The following is a 16227-nucleotide window of genomic DNA, read 5'->3' as shown; positions in this document are numbered from 1 at the left end:
GGTCCTCGCACACATCGCCCTGGGTTTACGGTGGCATCTCGGCACATCCCTCCTCCTCTCCTCGCAGGCTCAACTCGGGCCAAGCGCACGCGGACCAGCTTCGGCTGCGGGCTGCCTCACAGCTCGCACCGGTGGCAGTCCGGCCTTGGTCCCCAGCACACCCTGTTTGGGTCGGGGAAACAAACCAGGCTTTTTTGCTTTCAGTTTCAAACTATTCTCCCCTCTCTGTAACCTACCAGTAGAAGTTTTACACCTAAGAGAACATACGGTTAAGGCAAGTGTGGAGCTGCATTTTCAAGAAAAACTCTGTGTATTCATACATATAATTTATGCTTTCCAGTAAACTAAAGACTCGCATCTCACATTTTATACACAGCTGATGCAAAAACACGTTCGGTATTCTGTCTGCACAGCGTCACTACCAGTTCATGAAACAAAAAAGCCCTAAAACCTTGTAAAACAGTGTAAACAGTTAACCCTGCTTCCCATCCTCTGAAACGACAACCTTGAAACCCCTCGTCCAGCTCGGCCACACACCGCCCAACCCAGCCCAAGAGGGAGGCGTCTGCCCTGGTGACAGGAACGTCGCTGGGCTGAGCAAACAGAGCTGGCCGGGCGAGAAAGCGATGGTAAACAGCCCCCGTATCCCCTCCGTACAGATCAGCTCCAGACGACAGCGCATCTGGAACGGGGGGGGGGGGGGGGAAACCAAACCAAACGACAAGGTTCCCCAAGCAGTACGGTTTTCAGGGTTGCGCACCCGTTCGCAGCCAGTGCCCAGCAAGTTTAATTGCAGGATGGTGAAAACACCGGCACGTAGCGCTCCCTTTCGCGTGTTTCGTGGGAGAGGAAAGCCTCTTCCCCAGGCTGGACGGAGCTCGGAGCAAACTGGGCTGGTGGAAGGTGTCCCTGCTCAAGGTAGGGGGGTTGGAACCAGATGATCTTTAAGGTCCCTTCCAACCCAAACCATTCTATGATCTGCAATAGGCCCCCCCACCAACCCGCAGCCCATTTTCTGTAAATTGCGCCAAAAAAACCCACCAAAACACAAAGCATCACGAGACATCTTCGCGCTTATTTTCCTTTTTTCTCCTTCCGAAGCGCGCACCGTGCCCGAGCTCCTCCTCCGCTTTGGTTAACGGGGCGCTCCACCGCCTCGCCCGAGGGCTCTGCTTCCCGGGGAGAGGGCCCCACACCGCTGGGGACAACGCCGAGCCTTCCTCCTCCTCCTCCTCCTCCCCCTCCCCCTCCCCGCCCGGGCCCACCACCCCAGCTCCCCCGCGCAAGCCGCACCGGGCCGACGCCGACTCCCACGCGTGCCCGGCCGCAGCAGGAGCGCGCCCCGACCCGACCCTCCCCTCCCGCGCCCACCCGCCGCACGCCAAACCCCGCACCCGTGCTGCTCCTCGGCGGGGAGGCGCGGCCTCTCTCAGCCGCGGGAACCGCACCAGACCCCCTCCCTCCCTCTCCCCCGCAGTGGCCGGTGTCCACAACCCCCCCACGCACCCCGAGTGCCCCCGCACCTACCCGACCGCCGTCGCGCACCAAACACCCCCAGTCCGCGCGCCGGCCCCGCCCCTAAACACGGGCGGCACCGAGACCCCGCCCCCGCCGCCTACGTCACCTCGGGGGCGGGGCGTCCTCGTTTCGGTTCCCGCGGCGCGCCCCGCCCCACCGGGGAAGGGGAAGGGGGGGGGGGGTGGTACCGGGCGAGCATCTCCCGAGAGCGGGGTGAGGAGCCCTGCGAGGTGGCCCCGGGGAGAGGGGATCGACCGGGCCAAGCGTGTGCAAGAGGCCGGGCGGTGGTGTTGACACAGCTGGGAGGGCGCTGGTGACAACTGGAAGGGTGCTCACGGAGACAACTGGAAGGGTGCTGGTGTTGACACAGCTGGAAGGGTGCTGGTGACAGCTAGAAGGGTGCTGGGGACAACTGGAAGGGTGCTGGTGATGACACAGTTGGAAGGGTGCTGGTGACAGCTAGAAGGGTGCTGGGGACAAAGGGTGCTGGTGACGTGGCTGGAAAGGTGCTCATGGTGACAACTGGAAGGGCGCTGGTGACAACTGGAAGGGCGCTGGTGACAACTGGAAGGGTGCTGGTGACAAGGCAGTGGCGCTTCGGGCGCTCGTGCTGCATCACGGCCATGTCTCCTCGCCAGTGGGCCAGCTTTGGGCAAGATCTTGGGGGGAGGACACACAGCCGGGACAGCTGACCCGCACTGACCATGGAGACCATCCATGCCCCACGACGTCATGCCCAGCACTAAAGGGTGGGAGAGAGGAGGGGGAAAGGGGGACATTTGTTATTTACGACGTTTGTCTTCCGGAGAAGCCGCTACGCATACTGAAGGCTGGCTTCCCGGGAAGTGGCCGGACGTGGCCCGCTGATGGGAAGCAGAGGACAAATCGTTTTTTTCCCTTTTCTTCCTCGCGCAGCCTTTGCTTTTGCTTTATGAAACTGCCTTGAACTTGACCCACGAGTTTCTCCCCGTCTTATTTTCCCCTTCCCCTGTCCTGCTGAGGAGCAGAGCGATAGAGCGGCTTGGTGGGCGCCTGGCGTCCGGCCGAGGCCAACCCACCACATTCTCACATCAAAATGAATCATCCGCCTTCTGTGCCGAGTTTTCACGTAAATTATCCTGCTTCCCATTTAGGGACCGGAGAGACGAAGCGACGCGAACCTTAGCGTGGGTGTGTTTATCACCTCGCTCCGCGTGGAGCACTTCAAAGCCACGGGGCCAAAGCCGCTCTGAATAAAAGCAGTCGGAAGCGCAGCCGCAGTTGTTTTGGAGCTGCACCTGTACAAGGCGGGACAACTGCATGCTGCATCCCCGGGGCAACCTCGTCTGCCAAGTGACGTAGAGAAATCAAAGTCCATGGGGGGGATTTCACAGTTCTTGTTCAAGCAAAAGTGCTTGTGTGAATCAACCGAGTACAAACGTTGAGAGGAACGAGCGGCAGATGGGGACTGACGTATCTGGCATTTCGTATCACCTCTGAACTCCCTATCGTCGTTATCTGGGGGGCATTAAGAGGAGTGTGGCCAGCAGGTTGAGGGAGGTTCTCCTCCCCCTCTACTCTGCCCTAGTGAGGCCCCATCTGGAGTACTCTGTCCAGTTCTGGGCTCCCCAGTTCAAGAAAGATGAGAAGCTACTGGGCTATGAGCATGATGAGGGGACTGGAGCATCTCTCCTATGAGGAAAGGCTGAGGGAGCTGGGCTTGTTTAGCCTGAAGAAGAGAAGGCAGAGAGGGGACCAGAGATGCTCATAAATATCTCAAGGGTGGGTGTCAGAAGGATGGGGCCAGACTCTTTTCAGTGGTGCCCAGTGACAGGACAAGGGGCAACGGGCACAAACTGAAGCAGAGGAAGTTCCACCTGAACATGAGGAAGAACTTCTTCCCTCTGAGGGTGACCGAGCCCTGGAACAGGCTGCCCAGGGAGGCTGTGGAGTCTCCTTCTCTGGAGATATTCAAGACCCGCCTGGACAAGGTCCTGTGCAGCCTGCTGTAGGTCACCCTGCTTCGGCATGGGGGTTGGACTAGGTGACCCACAGAGGTCCCTTCCAACCCCCAACATTCTGTGATTCTGTGATTTAGGGGTGTTTCCCTTCAGTGCGGAGAAACCAGGGTCCAACCCACCTCAGTTCTGGCGCTGAAAGTGGAAAGCACTGCCTTTTGGCGTGGGAGGGACCTTGACCTGAACAGTGGCACAACGAAGCAGCCTTGGCTACGTCTGCTGGCAAGCCGTGGGTGTGTTTGTCAACCCAGTCACGAGACAGAAAACGAAACTTTCTGTTTTCTGGAGTCGGCTGTAGAAACGAAACTTGGCAGCTCGGGAGCCTTTCGCCGGTGCACAGCGGGGACATTTCCTTCTCGCGCGGAGCGAAGCACTGCTGAAAGCTGCCGCCCTGCCACGCGCACAGACATTGCCGGTGAACCACCGAGTCTGCAAATTTTGCTTTTCCTGACTCCAAACCAGCGGAGAAGGAACAGCAGCCGGAGCGGGTGGGCCTGCTCGGGGCGGCAGCAGGATGCATGTGAGTGCGCAGGCTCTTGGGCGGGTAACTGGGCAGGCGTACTGGCTGATACAGTGTGCTGTGATGCAGGAGAGGGAGCGCTGGGAGGAGGTGCTCGTAAAGTCCCGCAAGGCAGCGTAAAATGATGTGTAAAGTCCATTCTGCCAAGCCCGTATCCCCCTTCTCTTGCAGCTGTAGAGTAGAAGCGTTGGTGTGGGTCCATTTCCAACGGAAAGCATTCCTTTTGGATAGGGAAGTGAGTGTCAGATCCCTGCTCTGCCTCCACACATGAACCCGCGCGTAAGAGCTCATTGAGTTACAGAATCACAGAATCATTAAGGTTGGAAAAGACCTCTAAGATCTTCAAGTCCAACCGTCAACCCATCACCGCCATGCCTGCTAAACCTGAAGTGCCATGTCTACATGTTTTCTGAACACCTCCAGAGATGGTGACTCCACCATTTCCCTGGGCAGCCTGTTCCAATGCTTCATAACTCTTTCAGTAAAGAAATTTTTCCTAATATCCAGTCTAAATCTCCTCTGATGCAACTTGAGGCCATTTCCTCTTGTCCTGTTGCTTGTTACTGGGGAGAAGAGACTGACAGCCACCTCTCCAACCTCCTTTCAGGTAGCTGTAGACAGTGAGAAGGTCTCCCCTCAGCCTCCTCTTCTCCAGGCTAAACAAGCCCAGTTTCCTCGGCTGCTCCTCCTAAGACTTGTTCTCCAGACCCCTCACCAGCCTCGTTGCCCTTCTCTGGACACGCTCCAGCACCTCAATGTCCTTCTTGTAGTGAGGGGACCCAAAACTGAACACAGTTGGACAGAAGGGATGGGCCTTGGCACAAGGCTGATGCTAGAAATTGCACTTTTTAGCTCTGCTCCTTTTTCAATGATAGGAAAAGCTCACTTTGAGGGAAAGAGCACCTTTTGCAACACATCCAGGAAAGAGAATTGCAGCACGTGTTGCAAGCCCTTGGCCGTGCTGAGCTTCAGGGAGCTGCCCCACCAACAGCTCTTGCTTTCCTGAGCAGCCAGCACCTCCCGGCTCCTGAGGGCACAGCGCTGAGCCCAGGTCAGACACCACTGCATCCCACCAGAGACCTGCACCTGGTGGGATGAAGACTCTGAAGCTGAAGGTGTTGCATGTACCGTAGGGACAACATGCACCCAGCACTGACACAACCTGAACTGCTAAATCCACATTGTTTTCTCTCCCAAGGAAACCATACAATGCGTCAGGGCCCTGGGGACACCAGTGGGCCTTACTGGTCCTGACCAGCCCCGCCTGGGTCACCATGAGCCCGGCAGTCACGGGGCTGTGTCTGACCCTGGTTCCCCTCACCGGGACTGATCCTGACTCCCACCCGCGGGCTGACATCCCAGCCTGGCCTCAGCCCATTCCTCCCCCCCCAGCCTGCCCAGCTCCCTCACTGGGGGCAGTGGGACGGACCCTGCCTGGGGAAGCCACTGCCCAGCCAGTCCCTCGGGGAGCAGCTGGCTCTTGCTGCTCCCTGACACCGTACATGGGAAAACATGTTTTTCCTGGTACAGCTGACCTGCACGAGAGAGTTAGTCAACAAAAATACACCGGCCGTAAAGGATGTCCCCAGCTATTGCAGCTATGAGGGCAAAAGTCTGTGGCGTAGGTGTGGTTTCACGGAGGTATCCAAGCTGTAGCTTCTATCAGGGTGGTTATTTCAGGAAGTTTACTTGACCGTAAAAGCGTATCTCCAAAGTGACGTAGTAACACTGGCGATGAACTTCTGCTTGCCCTAGTTTATTTCTGAGGTCAAGAAACTTGTCCCAGAGAAATCAGCCACTTCAGAACCATAGCTTTAAAAGAGCTTTTCACGGAATCTTAAGCACATAATAAGTAAAGAATTATGCAACACAAGTAACTGCAAATACATGCCTGTTTTATTATTTGGCTTCTAGTTGCCCTAATGCTGAAAAATCCGTTCACCTCTCTCATCTATCTTGCCTATTATCCTTCCCTGGTACTTCTTTTTCTTAAAGCCTGGCTGCTTAACCTTGCCTGTGTCAGCATCCTATGGGCTGGTATGCTTGTAAACCATCTGAATGTCTATCGAGGCATTTCATAGCCCTCCGAGAAGCCGTCTGTATCACCATACAAGCAGCTGTCAGTGATCCACACACAATCATTTCCGCTCCTTGCAAAGCAAGGGGGTTTGTTCCTCCTGTGTTTGCCACCAGCAGAAACCACAGCCATTTTCCAGTGTTACTCTTCATACACTTAAAGCTGTTGTGGCACAGGATGTTCTGAGGCAGGACTGGAGTCCTGTGACAGCGTGCAGTGCATATCTTACTAGGAAAGCAACACAATCTTATACACCACAAGGCCTGTTGTGCATGGAAAGATTGGTCTAGGGATGTCTCTTAGCTAGACTTTAACCTGGCTATCAATAGCAGCATTAAAGCTGCAGAAGCATAAAACTCAATTAGCACTGCACAAATCGTTACCTTCCTCCACCGTCTCCTTTTATGGCTGCTAAATGGTTTGGAATAACCCAGCCAGTTCAAGACTGTTCACATGAAGTGTGGCCACTCCTGCAGCAGCAGTTCACATCGTCTTACGAGAGGCAGAAACGGAGCCAAGCAAGTGATGGAGCGAGGGTCGGGAGAGCAATAGGTGTGACCAGGGTAAAGAAACGTGCTCCTTCTGCAGCTGTCGCCCCAACCTATTTGTTCTGGAGGCAAAACAGCTGAGCAAGGAGGAGTGGGGGCAAAGGAAGAAAGACAGGTGGAGAACGGAGAAGAAGATGAAGGTTTTGGGAAAGGCACTCTCTGAGGCTTACTGGTGCAGGCTGGGACTGGTGAGTGTCCCCGGCAGCGGTGCCTGAAGGAATCTGGAGGAAGGGCAACCAACAGCTGGCAGCAACAGAACCAACAACAGCACAGAGATGAGTCATCCTGGGAGAAACTCCTAATAGTAATAAAACATAAAAAATACATACTTTTGTACTCTTCTGTTTTGAGGCAGATTCATAAATTTGCCCCAGTTCTAGTTCAGGTAATTTCGAGCCGATAACTTCAGATCCATGTCCCTGTGCTTCCATACCAGTACATTCTAATGGGGTGCAACCAGCTACGGATGGTGTGATATGGCAATGCCAAACCCCCCCCCCCCCCCCCCCAGATAACGAAGATTGCATGAAGCCAATCATGAAAATAACAGCAGCAATGGGCCATCAGCTGCTTCGGAGCATGAAGCTGAAGCTTTATTCAGCAAATAACATGTCCATCTACAGCACCGAGGACTGGATGGGATTTTAGCAAGAGAGAGTGGCACTGAGCCTTACTTCATGAGAAACAGAGGTGGCAGGCTTGGTGACACACGGGAAGAGGAATGCTCCTAGGAAGAGATGCTCAAAGGCCAGGAGATGTTTGCGCATCAGGAAACCCGTGAAGAATCTGTGCAGGCTAACCAGGAGAACTCACTCAAATGTGTTCCCACCCCGGTCCCAGCACCAGCACACTGCTAGCTGCACACCCGAAGAGACTGGCAGGATTTTCTGTGTTTGTTTTTCTAAGGAGTCCATGCCAAGTTTTAAGCAGGAGGTATTTGTTTTTTCTGCCAACTGCATCATGGGTGCAGAGGGGCGAACAGCTTTTCCAAATTCCTCTTCTCCCCTTACGTGACTCAGCCTCTCAAAACAAGCTCATGAGAGGCCACTCCTGTACGAAACTGAGCGTCCAGCCACCACGCCCCTGTGCCCGTTCCGTCCGCGCTGGACCTTCCCTCCAGCTGCAGGACTGCCTGTTCGGCCAGTCTCTAGACCTTTGCCTGGTTCTGGAGTTGCTGGCAGGATTTCCCTTCCCGAACCACTCATTCTTAGCCAAGCACTATACCCAACCCTTTCCTTCACGTACAGCCCCTCCACTAACCGTCCGCTACGTTAAGTTAAAAAAGGAAGCGGTGAGAAACGGGTTGCTTTTGCGTCCATTCCATTCCATATCCTGCAAAAACACGCATCTTGTTTACACGTTTATGGTCGGACTGCTAGAAGAAGACAATATAGCTGCGACGTGCTCTGTTTACCTTCAAAAGTGGCAGGGATCTCTTTAACTGATGTCTGAATACTACCTGCTCAAACGTCTCACCAAGTTTTCCACAGCACTTTAGCTGGCTTACAAACCTATTTAACCATAGCACAAGCAGGCAACAAATTCCGAGTTACGTTCTGCAGATATCTTAAAGCCCCAGAAGTTTCTGCAGAATGTGACGCAATTTTGTGCAATTCTGTGGGTCACTGTGCTCTGCTGGTTACGTGGCTCCTCTGAACAACAGCCACGTACTGCAGCACGAGGTCTGCCCCCGACTGGGCATGGAGCTGTTTGCTCTGGACTTTGGCGTTGTTGGGAGCAAGGTCTCTCCGCAGAAGTGAAACTCAAACATGAAAATTTGGCAGAGCTTCGGCAGCACGTTTGCCCTCCGCTAACATAAAAGCCTCTTTTTACCTCTTACGATTTCCCTCTCCTTCCTCTCTCTTCCCCCCTCCCAATTACAGCGCACGAAGAGGGTAAATCGCCCGCAAAGCCCAGGGCGTTTTTATTCAATTGCTGCTGTCAGTGTGGTCGTCGCCGTGGTGCAATCCTCAGCGCATCCAAAACCCTGCACATGTTCTCAGCTGGCTGAAGTCCGCGGTGCTTTTGCTACTCTTGCTGTCCATCGAAGAGAAATGAAATACCCCGAGAACAGCGGTGGTAAAAATTCCCCAGACCCTGCCCAGTCACCCAATAGTTGCATATTCACTAAAGTGTGACTTCTAAATTCCAGAGCATGCAGGTCACTGACTGGAGATGGGAGAGTGTGGTTTATCCGCTGTTGCACTTCTTTATGGAAATTAAGAATTTTGACTCTTTTTTTCGTTTATTTTACCTTAGAAAGTTCGGGAACGTAGAGGTCACGAGAGAGCTCTTGGTCCAAGACTCAGATGTCCCTCAAGAGCTAGCTCATCTCCTAAAGGAAAGTCTAAGGTATTGAAACTTCACCGTATGTGTCTTGTCCATTCTTGTGAGGTATTAAAGTTAAAGAGAAGAATCAAAATGGGACTTTTTCATTCTCTAGTAATCACAACAAAAATAAGGTTAAAACACCCTCAGTATTTACTGCCAAAGAAAATATTAGACAGCAATTATTTTTCCCTGCAGTCCAGTCATGCAATAATCACAGAACCATAGAAGAGCCCAGGTTGGAAGGGGCCTCCAAAGATCCTTTGGTCTGACCTTTGGTGGGAAAGGGAGCCTAGATGAGATTATCTGACATCCTGTCCAGTCGCATCTTGGAAGCCTCCAGTGATGGGGGCTCCACCACATCCCTGGGGAGGTTTTTCCAGTGATCAATTGTTCTCACTGTACAGAATTTCTTTCTTATATCCCAAGATGAGGACACCTGTATATAATTTAAAATGTTTATTCTTCATTTCCATTAATATATAATAATTCTACACAGTTAATATAGTACTTTTAAGTTCATCTTAAGCTTCCCCTAACTGAGAATATGCCAGAAGAACTGATCTTTCAGAATATACTAAATCCCAGAGGAAAAAAAAACAGTGACAGAATACATACACTGTTATGCAGTAGTATTACACCATCATAGAGAAGTTACCATCCAGAGCTGACAAAATGTTTTATAAAGATAAGTGTTACATTCTGCAGAATATACAGTCCCACTGAAAATAAGTTACAAAAATGAAGGAAAAAAAATAGAGCTTTTGTTTCGTGCTTCCTGACTGGCCCAGAAGATTTTTTGTTTCAAAAGAAAAGATAAGTAGAACACCAGAAAAATTAGCATCATTGTGAACAGTAGCTTGGAAAAATCTAAACACTGTGGAAAGATGCAGTTACTGTAATGGGAAAAAAAAAAAGTTGGCATAAGTATGGTCTCATAAATTCCATCTTTATACCATTTTAGGAACATGGAAAATGCTGCCTCCGTACCAATGCGTGATTAATTTACATAAGCGTTCTGCTTGTGACAGTTTTTAATGTCAGCTGAAGAGAAGAGCTAACAAGTAATGTGCTGGTATGTCTGCAAAGGACAATTACAGAATGCCTTGCCCACAGCAGTGCCCTCCCTAAGAATCAGGACTTCATCTGCAGCCCAGTAAATATGATTTTCGCCATTACAAGTGAAAGGCTGAAGGATTTGCACCGGCTTGGCAGTGCAGGGTCTCAGCACTTGTCTGGGTTAAGCCGGTTTTGCCTTATTTTAGTGGTGACAGCAATTATCTAGCGGTCAGGTTGTGTTTAGGTTAGTTTTAGTTTATCGTGACAACTGGTAGGGTTTGTTGTGGGGTTTTTTTGTTTTTTTTTTTTATCGCATTATGTGTTATGCTGGTACAAAATGGGAGGAACAAGAATCAAAAACGGGATGGGACCAGAGGTCTCAGGCTATGCACACAAACCACAGTGGTCATTACAAGAGAACAATCTTGTTAAACCATTTTAGGTAGAACAGAAGGAACAGATACCTGAACAACAGAGAACCGATGAAGAGCAAGTTCACATACACAGACCACATCAAGAAAATATGTAACAATAAAAGCAGGCTGTCCCCGAGACCAAAGAGGGAAGGACCTCCTCCTCCTCCCGAGGAAGAACCCGGGACGCCGGTCTGTCGATGACACCCTCAGCAGCCCCCCTGCCTGTGGCAGGCTGGGGCTGTCCCAGCGGGCACCCAGCACGACACTGGAAGAGGGAGTGTGACACCAGAGCAAGAGGGTCCGGTACCAGGGGGATTCTTCTGTGTAACAGGTTTAACCGTACCAGTGAGACTCCCCTGCATTAATCTGGACGACGGACGGCAGTGGCACTGCCACTGGGCTAGCGTTAATACTTTGTTGGCTGTTGGTTACAATGTCAAATCAGACTGACAATAAATGCTTAGCTCCACGTATTATCGTGTGCCCCATTTTATCTGTAAGGCTTGGAGTGTAACAAGTCTTCAGCTTGTACAGCAAATTGGTTTTTTTTTCCTAGGAAATGCAACTATGAATGTTTTAAGGTCCATATAAATAAATGCCCATGTTCTAGGTAGAGAAATGATACTATGGTTAACATACTGACAAAAAGAATGAACTCTGATTCCAAACTCTATCGGGAATGTCCTACTGGGCCTTGCACAAATCATCCTGCTCATCTGGGTGCACTGGGGTCCCGTGACATGGAGTTAATAATAATTGCTTACCTGACAGGACTGCATGCGCAGGGTACGATGAGGGGATACAAATACAGAGCACGTGGCCTTCAAAGTTATTTTCTCATCACGAGCTTCTGGAATCTGCTTTCCTTCAGAACTCTTAAAAATGCACTACAAATCAGGGTGAAAAATGTTAATTGGGGCGGTATTTTCTAGCAAAAACTCCTCTTGCAATATGCAAATACCCAAGGCTACACATAAAGGCGTGCAACACATACGTCTTGAGCAACCCTTCTACATGCAGAAACACATTTTCACCTAGCCCTGAACCATGAGATACCAACTCACAATGTAATTATTGCAGCTTAACAAGTGTTCCTGTGTCCGGTGAGCAACAGTAACTATCTTGAATTCATGTATGTGGCAATTTGATTTCGCTGGAGCAGAAGCCTGACGCTTTTTGCTGTCTTGAGGTGGGGTTTTTTCTGTGGGGGTTTTGTTTGGTGGGATTTTTTTAGGTAGGAACTGCATTAACCTGGAGCAGCTCCTTTTCTGTAAATAGGTTTAGTAATATCTCCGTACTGGCAGTGCTATTGCTTTTGGTATTGACACATAGCACAAATTTTGTCTTAATATTTTATTCTGTATCCTAAAGCGGCACAAAATTTCACTGCAAGATAAGTAGGTCTGCATTCAGCCACGGTAAGCGTTAAAAGAACTGCCTGGACACTCCGGGTGCTTGTCAAGACAAGCTGAAAAGAAGCAGAGAGGTCTGTGAGTCAAGGTTATTTGGTTTGCATTCTTTCAGTTATCTCTTTCTCGCCAACTGGAGACAGTTTCAAGAAACTGTCATAAACTTTGCTGCTGTCTGGCAGTAAAAACTGTAAGCAGGGTGAAAGATGCCATTTCCCATTAACAGGCACATCAAGGAAAATTAGTGAAGGGCAAATGAGAAGACATTTCCAGAGACTGGAAGATCACCTATGAAAAAAGCTGTTTGTTGCAAGGAATTTTATAAAAGTACTAGTGTAGAAAAAAAACCTTCTTATTTACTGGAATGCTGCTCAACTTGTTTCTCTTTAAAAAGAAAAAAAAAATCAGGCTTTTTTGCTCAAGTGATCCTTATCTTTTAACCTCCTATTCTGCTTGAGCTGCAGTCTAAATCCTTCATAATTTTAACCTTTTAAATTGATCTCATCACTCTTCACCGCTCTATTTGGGTCACTAACAAATCAGAAAAAAATTAAAAACTGTTTGCTGAGCTTCTTTATACATTTGAGTTGGAATAGTAAGTACATGCTGCAGATAGTAAGTGGGTAAGACTTGAAAATGGCACAGAATACAGCAGATTGAGACTATCAGACCCAAAACTAAACAGCTCTTTGCATTTTTTAAAAAAACAGATTTTGTAATAAAAATCGAAGAATTCAAAATCCATATTGTCTACTGGCACTTGGGCCACCTCTTCTCAGCTGTAAGAAAGATTTTTGGTAAGACTGCAGTTCTGCCACTGCAGTATCTTTTTCTTTTTAATAAAATGGTCCGGTGTGTCTCCAAGGGGAAAACTCACTCCATTTCTCCAGTGACTACGGGGCTGTTTCAGTTTCGTGTGTTTCTAAGAAACTAATCCTTGCTTTCTGAAATTTCTTAGCATTGATTGATAAATATATCAGCTTTCCTCTTTGGGGTCTTAAAAAGCCTGATGATTCCAACAGGCTTTTTTCATTCATTCTTCACCACTTCTGTTGCCCTGACACCACCTCTGAGCTCTGGCATCAAAACACACTGGTTAAATCTTCCTAAATTATTCAAAATGAAATCTAGATAATTTGTTTTCAATTTGCTTTAATAAAAACAAATTCATATATTCTTTATCTTCTTAGTAAAAAAAGAAGCTACAAAAAAGTGTATTTACACCTATGCCCCAACGAGGCTTCTCTGGTAAATTATTCTCAGCGATTAATTTGTGACTGACGTTTCCCTTCTATAACGGATTGTCACACAAAACAGTTTAAACTTCAATGTGTCGGAGCAAAGCTTGCAGGGTGTGAACAGGCAGGGCTGACCTCCACCTGGACCAGCTGTGATGCAAATACGAAAAAGTCTTCTGATGCCTACTTGCAGCCAAACAGAAAAATAGACTTGCTCACATCAGCTTCAACACGGAAATTGGGAGTTCGGCACAGACCACACAAGATTTCAAAGCTTTGTGCAAGCACCACTCAGTAAAATGAACTGCATCTGTATGATACAAACTATAGCACAGGTATAAATAATATCAGGTGGAAGTTTTCCTCCTGGCTGGTCTAGGGCAGACACTGACGACGCAAACAGCTGTCAGCAACACCACGGGGGCAAGGAAGAGTCTGAGTAAATGCGTTCTGTCCCAGACTCTGCGCCGAGATCCAACAGATGCCTTCTGCTTTCCCTCTCCCGGTACCAGCTGCTATGGTGAAGGCTTGTGGCAGACTGCCCAAGGCCACCGAAAGCAGATCCCTCCCCGAGGTTCAGATCCTGGAGCAGAGCCAGATGCATCTGCTCTGAAGCTGAGTGCTCCCCATGCTCCTGGTGCTCCCCAGGACGGTGCACGGTCAAGGTTAGCGCACAACCCCTCGCCTTCTCTTTGTGCTTATCAACCCCTTGCCGCCTTCCCTGCTCATGCTGTCAGGGAGGGGGGAGAGGAGGGCTTGTACCAGGGTCTCAAACTTTTTCTTGCAAGTCAAAGCAAAAGTGCAGCATGGCCCAGGTAGCTGTCACCGCAGCCAGAAGGTTCAGGAAGCCACGGCCAGGGGGGAGGCCCAGGCAGTTTTGCCAAGGACAACGCATGGGGAACCTGAAGTCAGCCTCAAAAGCAGCTTTTGTGGAGACCTTTCATGCCTATAGGACCTGCAGGCACAGTTCCACACTGGCAGGAATTAGATGGAGTGACACTTCAAGGAACCATCCTAGACAGTGCTGAGGACAAAAATGTCCTCGAAAGGCAAAGCACCTCATAGCAAGGTACCGCCAATGCATGTTTCACACACTTAATCCTTAACACTCACGAAAAAATGGTTTTGCTTCATGCTTTACACATTCCTTACAGGGCCTGTATCTCGTTCATGCCCTTGGCATGGGCATGGCCATGAGCCTCTTGTCCAAAGTGACACCTGTGAAGGTATACTTCTCAGGATATTCTTTTTTTTTTCTCCTTCTGCAAAGTGAAAACTGCTGAAAGGGGCCTACAGGAAGGATGGAGAGGGACTTTTCACAAGGGTGTGTAGTGACAGGACAAGGGGGAACAGCTTTAAACCAAAAGAGGGCAGATTTAGATTAGATATTAGGAAGAAATTCTCCATCATGAGGGTGGTGAGGCACTGGAACAGGTTGCCCAGAGAAGCTGTGGATGCCCCCTCCCTGGCAGTGTTCAAGGCCAGGTTGGATGGAGCTCTGAGCAACCTGGTCTGGTGGAAGATGTCCCTGCTCATGGCAGGGGGATTGGAACCTGATGATCTTTAAGGTCCCTTCCAACCCAAACCATTCTATGATTCTATGATTATTGATTGCTGTCAACAGTTTTGAATTAATGTATGATCCCAAACATGAATACAGATGTTTATGAAGAGAAGTCGCTGAAGTTACATTACATTAGATGAAGGGGTGCAGAGCATGAACTGGCATAATTTCTGTTCCTTGGCACTGCAGCTACAGGCAGCTCAAACGACGTGAATGTACTGTGGTGTTTGACACGGCGACGCGCCAGCCACCCCACCCTCACAAGGCAGCGCAGCAACGCGGCCTTCCCGGGGAAGCTTTTGCTTCTCTGAAGCTCCATTCGCAGCGTGCCCGTGAGAAGCGGCGCTGACTGTGCTTACAGAAATGCGACGAAGAGCTGTTTCGCACCAGGCGATGCTGGTCTGTTGCAACCCCAGTAAGAGGGGGTAAGAGACAACGGTACAGATAATCTCGCGTCCCTTTTGACGTTGGGAACCTCGAGTTGTGCAGCACTGAATGGGCCTCCAGCGCGTGCGCAGCGCACCACGCAGACCCGGTCCGTAGAAGGAGTTACCTCATTTTGGTCAGTCGAGCTATTGTGGGATTTTCTTGCACAAAAACAACTCCATTCATCATTTCTGCTGTCAAACAGAAAGGGTGGTTCACATGAGGACGTCTTGCCGCATTTCTAGGCACGGGCAAGGTCACGCAGGTGGGACAGTCGCTGGTACGGAGGGGGAGCTGCCTGCAGGGTCCTCCGCTACAGCGAGCAGAGGTTGACAAGCAGACGAGCAGAGGCTGTCCTGCAGACGAGCGGAGGCTGAGCTGCATATGAGCGGAGGTTGTCCTGCAGATGAGCGGAGGTTGTCCTGCAGACGGGCAGAGTCAAGCAGAGGTTGTCCTGCAGATGGGCAGAGGTTGTCCTGCAGCCAGGCAGAGTCAAGCAGAGGTTGTCCTGCAGACAAGCAGAGGTTGTCCTGCAGACGGGCAGAGAGAAGCAGAGGTTGTCCTGCAGACGGGCAGAGGTTGTCCTGCAGACGGGCAGAGGTTGCGTTGTGTCTCCGAGCAGTTCCCGAGCGTACAGCGCTGACGACGCGCACGGACGCGCATCGCGACGCACACCGTGACCGGCCATCACGCACCGCGGCCGGCGCGGGCACGAGGCGCGCCGCCGTCACGCCACGCCACGTATCACGCCGCTTCCCGCCGCCGGGCGGCGCGCTCCTCCGCGCTCCTCCCCGCCCCTGCCGCGCCGCCCGGCCCACACGCCGCTCAGCCAATCGCAGCGCGGCCCCGTGCTCCCGCCGCCTTCCGTCCCCCCCCGTCCCCCCGTCCCCCCGTCCCCCCGTCCCCCCCCCCCCCCCCCCCCCGTCCGTGTTTATTTTCGCCGCGGTAAGGAAGGAAGCCGCGTGATGGGCACCAGCGTCGCCCAATCGGAGAGCCGCCCGCTCGAGGGGGCGGGCAGGCGGTGGTGAGGCCGTGCGGCCTTTGCCCTGCCCTCACCCCCCCCCACCATCCGCATTGTCACCTCCTGCGCTTCTCCCGGGTCTGCTCTCGGCCTCCCGCTGGCGCCG

At 51.1% G+C, this 16227-nt stretch overlaps 1 protein-coding gene and 1 long non-coding RNA gene across 4 annotated transcripts in view; one reads left to right on the top strand and one right to left on the bottom strand.

Annotated features, from left to right (window-relative positions):
- The window catches only part of TRANK1 (tetratricopeptide repeat and ankyrin repeat containing 1), a 54701-nt gene extending 53114 nt beyond the window's left edge, over positions 1 to 1587 (bottom strand). The window contains exon 1 of one of the 3 annotated variants that reach the window (XM_075418697.1): positions 1528 to 1587. The gene's annotated coding sequence lies outside the window, so the exon portion shown is untranslated. Of the gene's footprint in view, positions 1 to 1041; positions 1204 to 1527 lie in introns of those variants that run through there. The other 2 variants (XM_075418700.1, XM_075418698.1) reach the window with 2 other exon arrangements.
- Positions 1588 to 3886: 2299 nt separating this feature from the next.
- Positions 3887 to 10571, top strand: LOC142361155 (uncharacterized). Its single transcript, XR_012763716.1, has 4 exons — positions 3887 to 4035; positions 8920 to 9012; positions 9953 to 10063; positions 10490 to 10571. It is a non-coding gene; the product is annotated as an uncharacterized LOC142361155 (long non-coding RNA).
- Positions 10572 to 16227: the final 5656 nt, after the last annotated feature.

This window comes from Opisthocomus hoazin, chromosome 4, assembly GCF_030867145.1.
Source record: "Opisthocomus hoazin isolate bOpiHoa1 chromosome 4, bOpiHoa1.hap1, whole genome shotgun sequence".
Taxonomy (NCBI): domain Eukaryota; kingdom Metazoa; phylum Chordata; class Aves; order Opisthocomiformes; family Opisthocomidae; genus Opisthocomus; species Opisthocomus hoazin.
The sequence above is the reverse complement of the archived record's forward strand: the minus strand, read 5'-3'. Positions and strand labels throughout refer to the sequence as shown.